Source organism: Equus quagga, chromosome 1 (assembly GCF_021613505.1).
Source record: "Equus quagga isolate Etosha38 chromosome 1, UCLA_HA_Equagga_1.0, whole genome shotgun sequence".
Taxonomy (NCBI): domain Eukaryota; kingdom Metazoa; phylum Chordata; class Mammalia; order Perissodactyla; family Equidae; genus Equus; species Equus quagga.
Genome location: NC_060267.1, coordinates 78,641,219 through 78,654,717, shown reverse-complemented (window position 1 = coordinate 78,654,717; position 13,499 = coordinate 78,641,219). Strand labels below are relative to the sequence as shown.

At 44.3% G+C, this 13,499-nt stretch overlaps 1 protein-coding gene across 3 annotated transcripts in view; it reads left to right on the top strand.

Moving 5' to 3' along the window:
• The window catches only part of ASTN2 (astrotactin 2), an 826,144-nt gene that overhangs the window by 725,004 nt on the left and 87,641 nt on the right, over positions 1–13,499 (top strand). The window lies entirely within an intron of this gene.

Below are 13,499 nucleotides of genomic sequence, written 5' to 3'. Positions count from 1 at the left end.
ACTTAAGTTCTATGCCTCTAGAACAACCTAAATTTCCATCAATGGATTAATGGCTAGAGAGAATGTGGGGGATATACATATAGATAGATAGAGATATAATGGAATATTATTCAACCATAAAAGAGAAGGAAATCTTGCCTTTTGCAACAACATGGATGGATCTGGAGTGCATCATGCTGAGTGAAATAAGTCAGACAGAGAAAGACAAATACTGTGTGTTCTTACTAATATGTGGAATCTAAAAAAGATGAACTCAAAGAATTGGAGAGTAGAATGGTGGTTGTCAGAGGCTGGGAGTAGGGGAAATAGGAAGATGTTAGTCAAAGGATACAAACTTCCAGCTCTGCGATGAATAAGTTCTGGGGATCTAATGTACAGCATGGTGACTATAAGTAACAACACTATGTTAGATACTGGAAGTTACTAAGAAAGTAGCTTAATAATGATCACTGGACACACGAAAAAGGTAATTATGATAGGAGAGGGAAGTGTTAACTAACCTCATTGTGGTAATCCTTTCACAATATATACATGTGTCAGATCATCACATTGTACACCTTAAACTCACATATGTTATATGTCAATATCTCAATAAACCTGGAGAGAAACATGATCAGCAATCAGCCCCAGGAAACTATTTTCTGATGCAAGAAAATAAATGTCATAATAGTACACCAGTTGGCTCAGCATTAAAAAAAAAAAATCTGTGCCTCTAACATAGTATTTATACCTTCACTTATTCAAAAAGTATTTATTGAATGACTCCTGGGTCCCGGAAACATTTTTCTGGAGGTTGGAGATACATGTCAACAAGAAATGGCATATACCTGACCACATGGCACTTACAGTCTAGTGCGGGACAAACACATTCTTTGAATTGGAAAACTAATGACTGTATAAAGAAAAATGTTCTGGAAAAACGAACTCTCATGTGCTAAGGACTTGAGGCTAGAGGGAAGCTGGAATGATGAACAAACCCACTGAAAGCTACTGTGAGTGGAGGAGAAAGTGAGAAAGAACAGGAAAAGAGGAGGAGGAGGGATGGGGAGGTTCAGATCATCTGGCTCAAATGTTAAGGCTTTTGGATTTTATTCTAAATACAATGGAAACTTGGGGAAGAGTTTGACACTCCATAAGGGGCTAGACTTCTTTTTCTTTATCACTCTCTTCTTAGTGATCAGAAAAATACCTGACATGAAGGTGCTCAATCAATGTTTATTGAATGAATGAATGATGAGGTAGTGAATTAGTGATATGACAAGATTTTATTTTGCAAATATCACTGTGCCATTACGTGGAAAATGAATTCGAAGGAGTCAAGAGAGGGCATGTATGTAAGCCAAAGAAACATGTAAGTCATGTGTAATTGCAACCCATTTGGGGGCTCAGTGGGCTGTGGCAGTACATAGTATAGTGACTAAGAGTAAGAGCATTGGAGCCAGACAATCCTGGGTTCAAATCCCAGTCCTGCTACCTTTTAAGCACCATGACCTTAAATATGTTGATTTCAGCAGTTGTTTCTTTATTAACAAAATAGGGGCAATCGTAGTAACTACCCGTTTGCTTCTTGTGAGGTTTACATGAAAAAAAAAAAAGACTATAAAGTGCCTGGCATACATATATAGTTCAGGGAGTAAGAAAGACAGAATAGTGTAGACGCCAAGAATATAGGTTCTTAAGTCAGGCTTCCAAGGTTCAAATCTTGATTCTGTCGCTAGCTGTGTAACCTTAGCTAAGTTCCTTAGGTCCCCTGCAGCTCAGCTCAGAAAATAATCCTACAGGTCCACAATTCCTTATCCAAAATCCTTGGTACTAGATGTTTCTCTGGATTCAGATTTTTTTCTTGGGTTTTTATAAAGGTAATGTAGTGCACCTACCGTATATTTTGTAACATTCTCATTGGATTTGCGGACAGCACCCCCATAATCAAACTTCTTTTTTCTGCAGCTACACATAGACTTACACAAACACATTAAGTGGAATTAAAGGAAAAAGACCATAGACAGCTGACAATTAATTCAGAGCAGAATTTGCCGGTAAATAAATTGTGGAAAAAACTGGGGGTGTGCTTCATCTTGTTTTCTTAGCACAACCTGGCATAGAGATGTATTCAGTATGTGTCTGTTGAATTTCCCCTCCCTAAGTTATTCTCTGGTCCATCTGGTCTGATGAGATTTCCAAGCTCTCAGCCTTCTGCTTTGGTCTGTGGGAGGTAGTAAAGTTAGGGCGAGGGATTCACACTGGAGCAAAGGCCCAGCGTGGAGTATCCAAGGGTCCTCTGAGTGCAACGTTTTACACTTGAGAGAAGAGAAGTGATCTCCTCCAGCCCCGCAGGGCTTGGACCTTTCACAGGAGGCACACTCGTTCGTCACTGAAAGGGTAGGGAGGGTAGAGTGAGACCCGCTTCCCCTACTTCCCAAATGCAACCTCCACAAAGACAACAATCTGTTGTTTGTTGTTTTGTTGAGTGGTCTGTTCTAAGCACCTACAAGAATGCCTGGCTTATAGTAGATTCTCAATAAATATTTACCAAATGAATGAAAAAATCAGTAAGAATGAACATTTATTAAATATCTACCATGTGCCGGGCAATTTTCCGTAATTTCTTCGATCTTCCTATCAGTCTTATGCAGTAGGTAATATTCTCATGTCTGTTTTACATCTGAGGAAACTGAGGCTGAGACAAGCTCACATCATCGGGATCCACTCGACTCAGCCTTGGCTCATTCTTCTGTTTCCCACCATAGCAGATGCCTTGTGAAACTTAGGCTAACCTGGTATCTGGCAGGTGTCTCCTGTCAGCCAGAGCAGACCAGGGTGGGGCAGTTGGGCTCAAGATTGAGATGTAGGCTGAGCTGGGTGATCTAACAGAGTCCAGCCCAATCAGAACCCTTAGCTTCACCGAGCTGAGCAGATATTATTTCCTCAGATCTAATATTCCTGGGCTGCTTGGTCCAGCTTGCTGAGCTGAACATCCTGGGCCAGTGCAATGCCAAGTCGTTGGCCTGTGACTGTGGGCTCTGATCCTGCTGAGAAATGGTCCCTGTCTTTCCATAAGCTTTCTTGCTCCACAGAGGAAGAGGAGGAGGGAGCCTTATTATCTAATTTGGGCTCAACCACTCACTGACTGCATGACATTAGGCAAGTCATGTTTTGCTTTTCTTTTCAGTATGATTTAAAAAGGGTGACCATATTTACCTTTAAGAGGTATAGGGAGAATCAGAGACAGTGAATGAAAAGTGTTTAGTATAGTTTCTGTTATAGTAATAAGCCTTCCTAAGTGGTAGCTGCCACTCCTGCTCCTGTTTGCATTGTGATTATATCTGAAGGTCTCCAGCTGGTTCACCATGTCACCAGCTGAATTTGGGACCCAAGATGGGGTGGGAACTGTGTGCTGACAGTAGTCGGAGAGCCCTGGGACAACAAGGACAGTGCCCTTCATCTCAGTCCCCATCACGTAGGAATGGCTCATAGTGAGAGCCCAGGCCTTATTTGCTGAAAGACTGATCATCAGCCAGATGGACATAGTCATTCTATTTCTATGCTTATAGCTCCGTAGTGGGACTTCTGCAAAAACAAAAATCCAACAGTGTATAGTCAAGCATAGTCTCTTGCAATGTGGATGGTGCTTGAAGCCAATGCAAGTTCAGAGTTGTTAAGGAACCAAAGAACAAAATGAGAGGAGGGTGTATGTTTGTTTGCGATAGTGTTTTATTTGTCTGCATTATCACTGTGTTCCTTTCATCCGGGGGTTTATAATTGCTCAGAGACATAGAAAATATTACATTTGTTTATATATACTTAGAAAAAAGTATGGGGATACACACCAAGATGCCAACAGTGGTTATTTTGAAGTGGAGTGATTGCAGGTAATTTTATTTATTTTTCTCTTTGCTTATATATACTTTCCACTCTTCCAATGGAAGACCATGCATTACTTAGGTAATTTATGTAGGAACATGAAGGGACTCAACCTAAGATCCTCCAAATTACAGTCCTTTCACTTCTGTGCCAACCTGTGGTTTCTTTAAGGGCAATTCCCAAGTGACGATGCTGCTGTCTGAATTGAGACCAGGAAGAGCACAGAGAAAAGATGGTGGCCTCCTAAATTTCTAGACATTTAAGAAGAGGCATAAAAGGGAAATATCATTTATGGGCTTCTACTACTTGCTGTCCACCATGCTGAGTGCTGTAATTACACTGTCTTATTTAATTCATCCAAGAATACTGCAAAGTTAGGCATTACTCTTTCCATTTCACAGCAAAAGAGACTGAGACTTAGAGAAGTTGTCAGTTCCCCAATCACATATTCGGGAAGTAGTGGTGATTTGGATTCAAAACACTGTGCTTTTAACCACTGATCACTGAATTCAACAACACAGTCACACCCAGTAGTGCATCTATTTACATATCTCTTCATCTGCATTTCTCTGTGTGTATATATTATGCATATACTGTAACTATAATATGCACATGTATATATGTATCTGTACATATACACTAATAACTTCAGCTTTCTAGGTGCTTACAGGAAAACAAATGGATAAAGTGGGTAGAAAATTACTTCAACATGTGAGTATAATCATAGATATACATTTTCTTATGATCCACAGTTACTGAGTTAAATTCAGGGACTTCTGTGTCAAAAAGAGTACTAGAAAGCCAAACGTCCTAGAAAGCCAAAACTGGGAAGAAATCTTGATTTCTTTCTTTCTTTCTTGACTTCTTTATTTCTTGATCTCTCTCTCCCTTCCTCTCTCCCTCTCTTCCTTTTCTCCTTCTGCTCCTTCTTGCCTTTCTCCTCCTCCTCCTTCTTTGAATATCTGCAGAACTCTTTGTTCAAACACAATTTAGAAAGACCCAATAAACAAAACAAAATAAAACCAGGTGGCTTAGGGATTTAGGCTGAAGCCTGCTTCTCAGCAGCCCCTGGACGCTTCTAAAGAGCACTAGGACTTAAAACTCGTGAATCTAGACTCTTATCCTTGTCACCGATGAAGAAACTCAAGACCAGGGATGTGAAGACACTTCTCCAAGTCTCTCAGAAATTTCTTAGCAGAGATGAAGTGAGACTCAAGCACTCACTCACCTAAGAGCTCTCTTCATACTTTATTGCAATTATTTATTCAAATTTTCTATTTTTCCTACTGGAAGGTAAAGTACTTGCAGGGCAGAGGCAGCATCTGGACTATTCTCCTCTGTACCCTCAGTACCTAGCTCTGAGCCATGCCCCTGGGGGGTATGGGATACAGTGTTGCTGAATGGATGATGGGGTGGATGAACACGGTAGATCCTTTTTGTCCAGCCCAGTGCTGTCATGCTGTGAGTTTATGACACATCCACATGATGGGTCAATATACTCAGAACTAGCAGCCCCTCGCTCGAGATACTAATTATCCTCAATAATAATTCATCCCTCCCTACGCCCCTGCACCCTGAGGCCTGCCCTCATTCCACAGCCAGCATCTCCCGTCATTCAGCTGTCGGGTCTAGGGTTGGGATTTTTTTTTTTTTAATTCAGCTGATCCCAGTTATTGTTCAGCGAATGTTAAATCCATGGAGAAATCCATCTCCATTCCTCTCCTCCTCCCCTTCCAGAGCTGGAGAGCTCCTCCTCCTCCCCAGTGTCTTCAGAGCACTATCCAATAGCTCTCCCTGGGGTCAGCTTCTGCCAGAGGTCTTGGTGAGCTCTAATGGTCTGGAGGGGGTGGGTTGGGAGGTGCAGTGTACTGAGTGGGGAAGAGAAAGCCCACCCCCATCGCACTTAAACCCGTTCTCTGCAGTTTGGGTTGTCCTGGTTTCACCCTCTTGCTCTGCTATATTTCAAGCTGGGGTGGGGTGGGGGAGGATGTAGGAGAAGGGGCCTGTGTCCGGGCCCCTGACTCGCTTTGGCTCAGAGATTCCAGCTGCGCATGAGTGGGCCGGCCTGTGCAGCTGGCCTTGCCTCTCTTTTTGGCCAGGGAGCAGAGAGGCCCAGGCTGGGGAGCTCAGAGAAATCAGAAGGCCTCAGCCTCTTGCTGGGGTGGCCTCTGGGCAGCTGTGGGTTGTTTTCTGTGGCTTTAAAGTTAAAGGGCAATGTACTCTTCCCAGGGCTTCTATAGACCAGCTTCTCTCCTTTATGGGCAACTGGTTGAAAAGAACAGATGCTCTTGAACATCCAGGTATCACTTTATACAAGTTAGTTTTCCCAGAAACCAAAATCTGGTTTCCCTGAAAACCAGAGTTCATTTGATCCACTTTAGAATGTTCTGGCTGGCAGCTCCAGAGTTTGAAGAGCACAGAGAATCTCAGAGTTTCTCCCCTCAAGCAACCCTGGAAAATCATCAAGCACAGTTTCTCCCACCCCTCATTCGAGCACCACTTTCACAATTTTGTCATACCCGGGATATTAATAACTTAATGTGTTCTTCTTGAAATCGACTCACTTCTTTTTCATTATTTTTATTTTGGTTAAATCAATGATTTCAAAATGGAAATTTGTATCACTACCAGTAAATGGGAAGCCAGGATTACTTGCCATAAATAGAAGATAAAAGTCAATACAATGAAAACAAAACAATTTTATATAATTCTAGACAAAAGCTGTTGCCTCTGGAAGGTTCTAAGCTCGAGCCTTGTTCTGTCTTTTTTAAAGAAGGGAGGTTGGCAAATGTTTCAGAATTGTCAAGAGCTTATCAGCACTAAATGAAGCCATTCTCCGTGACTGAATTTTAAGCGCTGAAAGAAAACTAGAACGTTGTTTTTTTTTTTTTCATTAAATGATCTAATTCTGATGTGTCCCACACTTTGGTAAACACCATATAACCCAATAGAATGTTTTTTACCAGGGAAGGAATTGGCTCCCAGTCACACAGTAAATCTGTGACAATGGTGGGACTAGACCCAGGACAATGGACTCCAGAGCAGTTTCCCCCTGCCCCTAAACATATACCAAGTTACGTCTTGAAGGAAACAATTCACTTTTCAGGAGTGGGGTCTCACTGGGTAAAGGTTTTGTTGAAAAAATGGTTGTGTTATTTTTTTCCCACCGCAACACTCTGTGACTGTGGTATTGTTAAGATAGATACTCGGTTTTTAGCATTCTAGCTACCACTTCATATTTTTGTACCCAACTTAAGAAGTACATTGGAATTAAGTGCCTATTTTAGTGATAAGGTAACCTGTGCTAAATTGTACAAATTTAAAAGCCAATCAGTCATAAGCATGCTGAAGTTTATTAATTAGTAATTTAATCATTCATTCATCCATTCAATACTCATTTAGTAACTTACACCTTTAGATACGTCTACCTATAGCTTGCAGAAGACTCTTTGGAGCCTGATATCCTGCTATTGTGTGGCAATTTTCTAAACTTCAACTTTTGCTCAAGGTTAAAGAATCAAGAGACAGGCTCACCCCAAGTTTGACTTCTCCAGATTTTCTAAGTGAGGGAAGAGAAGCAATGACTTTTGTTGCGTACCGACAATGTGCCCAGTGCTAGGTACGTGCTATTATCCCGACCTCATGCACAGAGCAGCAGAGACTCAGCTGCAGTACTTTGCCCAAGTCACACCATTTGCTCATTCACACCAGCCTGGACAGGTGGACGTTTGACTTGAACTCAACTCTTTCTGATTCCAAAGCCAGCACCCTTTCCACTGCATCTCAGAGCTACACAATTATAAGCATTTTGAGAGCAGACAGTTTTACTCACATGTGTTTTCCATTCCATCTCAGGGTCTAACACTGTGCCCTACACATAGATGCTATGCATTAAATATCTGCTGAGGATAATGGTGATATGACAGATGGGGGAAGCTGAGGTGCAAAAGAGAAAAGTGATGGAAAATAAGCCCTGACTCTGCTCCAGTGCTCTCTGGACTTGACTCCCTCACCTAGGGCTCCTTGGAGGTGAATGCTGTGAACATCTGAAGTAGCATCTTTTTAATTTATTTCTAATTTGGGAACTAAAATGAAGTGAGAGAAGACTGGCTACTGATCAGTCTTGTTTTAGAGTCCAGCCTCTTCCCTGGCATGTCTGCAGATTCACAGAATCTTTCTCAAACCAGCAGACCCATTAAAAAAGATAAGGAAAGAAAAAAAGAAACAAAAAAGCAAAGAGAGGGAGGGAAAACTTGCTCTTTAAGAGACGATTTGCCTGAGCTAGGCTCAGACATCTCTTAAGACTCTCGGCCAGGGGAAGCCCTCAACTCTGTCTCGCTCATCTGGCCCCATCCTCTGACACTGCCTCAGTCTTCTCTGTACTGGGTGTGTCACCTTCAACCATACTACCCGCTCCCTCCCTGAACCTTTCCCTTTCTCTTCCTGACACCAGTGATTTCATGGATATCCAAAGGAAGCTATAAAATCCCACTAAAAACCCTTGACTGTCCTACAGATGTTGAGTATCGTCATTTGCTGTGCCCATGGTGGCCAGACCTAAATCTGTTCCCAGGTGATGCTAAGTTTCAAGGCACCAGGCCTTGGATCTTCATCTTTCCTTTGATGCCTGAGTTGAGTTTATCTCCCCAGGACACATGGCAGAGCCACTTAGCTGGAGGAACACTTCAGTGCGGGAATTGAGAATCAAGGATTCAAATCCCAGTTCTACGATGGCCTGCTGCACAAGCTCCAGCAAGTGTCTCTCTCTCTCTCTCTCTCTCTGGTTCCTAAAATAAGGAGTTTGGATTAAATCAGTAGTTTCCAAAACCAGAGGGATACTTTGAGGCACCCCAAGAGCCACTGAGGGAGGCAAATTAGAGTAGATAGGAGCTTGCACCTCCTGCCACTAGCAGAGGGCCTTCCCTTTACCTGTTGGGTTTTCCCATGAGATTTTAATTAGTAACAAGTACGTCTCTGTTTAAACAAAAGAGTTTGAAAAACACTCATTTTCTAAGCTCATTTTCAGCTAAGACAAACACCCCCCCATACATACATACATACACATTCAACAGTACCCCCAAAGAAAACAAATGAAAATGAACAAGACAGATTTTTTTCCCAGTGCTATGCCTACTTTTGATGATAGACTAACTGAGGCATGGAAAGGAAGTTGACTATGAAAATGCTTTGCTCATTCACCCACACCTTCACACATCCCACGAGGGAAGAATCTGAGAATCTTTGGTGTTACAACAGTCCAGTGGGCCAACTTTGGCCCTTCGGAGTTTCTGGGACAAGGGAGCAAAGTCTTCATGGATGCTTTTCTTTCTCTGAGATTTATTACAATCAAGCACAAATATATATATATGTATATGTACATGTACATGTGTATGTATAAATATATATGTATCTGTGTGTATGGCAAGCTAGTTCAAAATCTGTTGGCCATATCTTTATGGATAGAGCTATGAACTTGATTAGATATCATCTTCCTTTTTCAGACTCTCCCTGATTCTCTACAGCTCTTCCCATTTTCTGAGAATCTGAGACTCGAACGTCCTGCTCCCTTTCTCTCCAGCCTGATTTGTTACCCCTCATACTCTACTCTCCAGTCTCACTGAACTACAATGCTCCAGGGAGAAAAGAGGACTAATTTGGTGTGGTGGCTGTGAGGATGGAGGCAGGAGGGATGCTGAGAGGTAGAATCTATAGAACAGTGGTGGTAGTATATGTGTATGCACGTGTGGTGTGTGTGTGGTATGTTTGTGTTTCTGAGTGTATATATGTGTGTGTAGTATGTATGGATGATTGTGTGGTGTGTATGTATGTGTCTTTGTGTGTATATGTGTGTGTGGTGTGTATGTGGTGTGTTTATGTATGTGTTTGTGTGTGTATGTGTGTGGTGTGCATATACGTATGTATGTGTGCATGTATGGGTGTGTGATGGGTGTATGTGTGTGTGTGTATGTATGGGTGTGTGGTGTGTCTATGGCAGTATGGTGTGTGCATGGGTGTGAGGTATGTGTATTATGTGTGTATGTATGGGTGTGTGGTGTGTGTATATATGTGCATGTGTGTTTTGGTGGAGAGTTGCTGGAAGAGAAGACTGAATGGGCAGAGTGTTATAGACTCTGAGGGTTGAGTCAGGACCACTGACTATGTGGATGTTGGGGCCAGTCCCCCAGATGGAGAGGGATACAAGAGAAGAAGCAATTTTGGAGGAAAGGAACTACATTAACTGATAGGACTAAGTCCCACAAGAGTCAAGAAGGGGGGTTCAGGCACCTGAAACCGATGAGCAGGGACTGGCCTTGTAGAGTTGGAACAATGCTGTCAACCTCTCAGGTACTCCTCCCCAGGCCTAGAGCCCAGACAAAACAGGACAGGAGGAAATGATGGGTGAGGGCAGAAGAAAGGGAAGGGAGTAAACTCCTTTGATTTAGTCAGCATTCTTAGGAAAGGATAATTCCGAAGGAGAGGCAGACTATGCTGGGAGGAGAGAGAGATGATTTAGGCCAGGGAATAGGCTAAAGTGTTTTGCAATGTGTGGTCCATTTATATCACAATCACCAGGGAGAGCATTTTAATAATGCAAATTACTAGGTTGACCCCAAAGCTACTGAATCAGAATTTCTGGGAATCTTTATTTTTCACATGTTCCCCAAGTGATTCCACGTCTACTAAGGTTTGAGAGTCACTATGATTGAGAATCTCCTTGGGATGATGAAACTAAATAAATGTATTCCCGAAGGGTTCTGCCGGCCCTTGGAATGCCCCTTCTCTCTCTCTCTCCACATTCCTGTGAAAGGCATAGCAGGCAGGGTTTCCCTGAGGGCATTCCCCTTCCCCATTTTGCCCCAAGGCTGACATTTGCTGATGATGGGGCCAAGCTTGCTTTTCTTCCTGGCAGGCAGCAGGGCCCTAGGGCAAGACCAGGCATTTTAGAGGTCAGGAGGGTCTGAGTTCTAATCTGACCTTGGCCTTGTCCCAAGTTTCCCTCCATCGGGTAGGATGTTTCTCCATGTTAGGAACAGAACTGCCTATCTCACAGGGCTATTAGGAGGAGAGCATGAGGTCTTGAGTTGTGAGGTCTTCAGGTCTGCCAGCCTCAGTTTCCTCATTAGTACAAGAGCATAACACCATCTTTGTAGCTGCAGCCTTGCAGGGCTCATTCTTGTTTTCTCTTCCTTCTCCTCTCCTGATCTCCTCCTACCATACTGCTGATGGTGATGCCCACAACTACCCTAGGAGTTAAGAATTGACAACCTTATCTTGCAGACAAAGGTGCTGTACCTCAAAGCACATGTATAGCAGCTGGTAGGGCCTAGACTGAAACCCAGGGCTGTGCAGTCCACAATTTCTGCCTAGAAATGTTATATGGACCTAAATCCAGTCACCTAGGAACTTTCAATTTTGTGATCTGTTACAAAAGCCCAGGGTGCTAAATATTGCGGAGGAGAGACAGGACGCTTGATGTGAAATTATAGAAGATGAAGGGAATGATTCTGACTGTGGAGATCTGAGAGAGCGCTTTGGCAGGAGTGGGACATTTCACGCGGGATTTTTTAAAGGGGGATTTTGAACGCTGCCTATGAGTTCAATGGTGTGGAAGACTGAGCACATTGTAAGCAAAGGTGTGGAGGCAGGAGACTTCTCCTCACTTTTGGGGAAGTAAGTCATCTTACAGGTAGTGTAAAAAGCATGGAGGGGAGTGGTGTGTAAAGAGAGATTACAGGACCAGATGTAGGAGGCCTCGAATGTCATGCTAGGCTGGGTCTCTGTGGGGAAGGGCACTCAGTGGAAGTGGGCATCCAACAGGGACCTGGAGGCAGGAAAGGCTAAGCCTCTTTCAGAGTCACCCAGCTATTCAGCATGGCAGAGCACAGGGTCTCCTGCCCCATCTGTTCCCAAGCCGTAGCCGGAATCTTTTCATAAAGGTTGCAGGGCCCTGTCTGCTGGCTTCACCTTGCAAAAGAACATGTATCCCGCCTGCCGCCTGAATTGAGCAAGAGGCTGGAAGCCGGGTGAGGAAGCAGCAGCTGTGAGTCAGACCGCCCCCACGCAGGCTCCAGCCCGGCCTGGGGCCCCAGCTGGGACGGGAGCTTCGCCTGGGTTGCATTTGCCGAATACGTGCTGTACAGCCAAGAGTGGCTCCGAGCTGCCCCGACTCCCTGGGAACTACCCGCGTGACTGATGCCCCTGCCTGGCTTTTAGTTCTCTTCTTCTCCCTCCTCTACGCACCCCCCCACCTTCTCTTCTTTCGCCTTCTCTTCTTTCCTTTTACTCCCTTCTCTTCTTCTTCCTTTTAAAATTTGCCCTCCTCTGCCTTTCCTCCTTTCTTTACTTTCAGCTGCTTTCTCTCCTTCCTTTGAATCCCTTTATTATCTATATTCTTTTTTTTTTTTGAGGAAAACTACCCTGAGCTAACATCTGCTGCCAATCCTCCTCTTTTTTTGCTGAGGAAGACTGGCCCTGAGCTCACATCCATGCTCATCTTCCTCTACCTTATTTGTGGGACGCCTACCACAGCATGGCTTGCCAAGCAGTGCCATGTCCTCACCCGGGATCCAAACTGGGGAACCCTGGGCTGCCGAAGCAGAACATGAGCACTTAACCACTGCGCCGCTTGGCTGGCCCCCCTTTATTATCTATATTTTTCTATTTGTAATGTGACTCAGAAGACCCAGGTTCAGACCAGGCTACCACTTACTCAGTAGTAGGTTTTAGGCTCCCCCTCCTCTCTGGGCCTCAATTTGCCCATCTGTCCATTGAGGCAGTTTGATCAGATGATGGTTTAAAGACAAAGAGCCATCAAGTTTCTCCTTCTGCAATTCTCTGCTTCTGCTCCTTCACCTCTTTCTTAGAATGGTTAAATGACAGAGCTCACGGCACTCTCAGAATTCATTTAGGGCCATGGATCTAGACCCTGGCTGCCTGCTAGAACCACCTATTGACCTTCTAAAAATTACTATTGCCCACATCCCATACCAGACCAATTTGATGAAAATTTACGGGCGTGAGGCTCAGGCATTCATTTTTTAAAAGCTCCCCAGGTGATTCTCCTGTGCAGCTAGGGTAGAGAATTACTGATTTAGAAGAAGCTGTCTTTTGGTAAAGTTGGAGGAACTGAGGCTGAGGGTGGGGAAAGGGACATGTCCACGGTCACATGGTGAGTCAGAGCAGACAGATCCAGAACCAAGCCTCCTGCCATCTCCGTCCTCTTGGCCTTAACTTTGAATCACCTTAAGCAAATGCCACCGCCCACAGTGGGGCCAGGGAGGAGAGAGCCTTCTGACTCTGCCAGAGCCTGGCTTAGAGGCAAGGCCCAGACACAGCCCCATTAAGCCAGGCGTGCCTTACGGGAATCGCTCCTGGCTCCGGCTTAGAAAACAAACAGAGTGCTTTGGTTTTCTTTGGCTGCATCCCGTGGTGGGGGCGCTAGGAGGAGAGCACCTGAGGACGCAGGTTTGCTACTCTTCTCCCAGGCAAAGTAGGGCTGCCAGATGGGGAGGACTGGAGACAGGTGGGTAGGGCCACTTTTGGGGGTGAGCCAGGAAGTGCGTGCCTCCTGCAGCTGCCGACTGGCTGCCTGGGGGTGCACCTCATGCAGGGACTGATGCTTGAGGGGGAGGGACTGG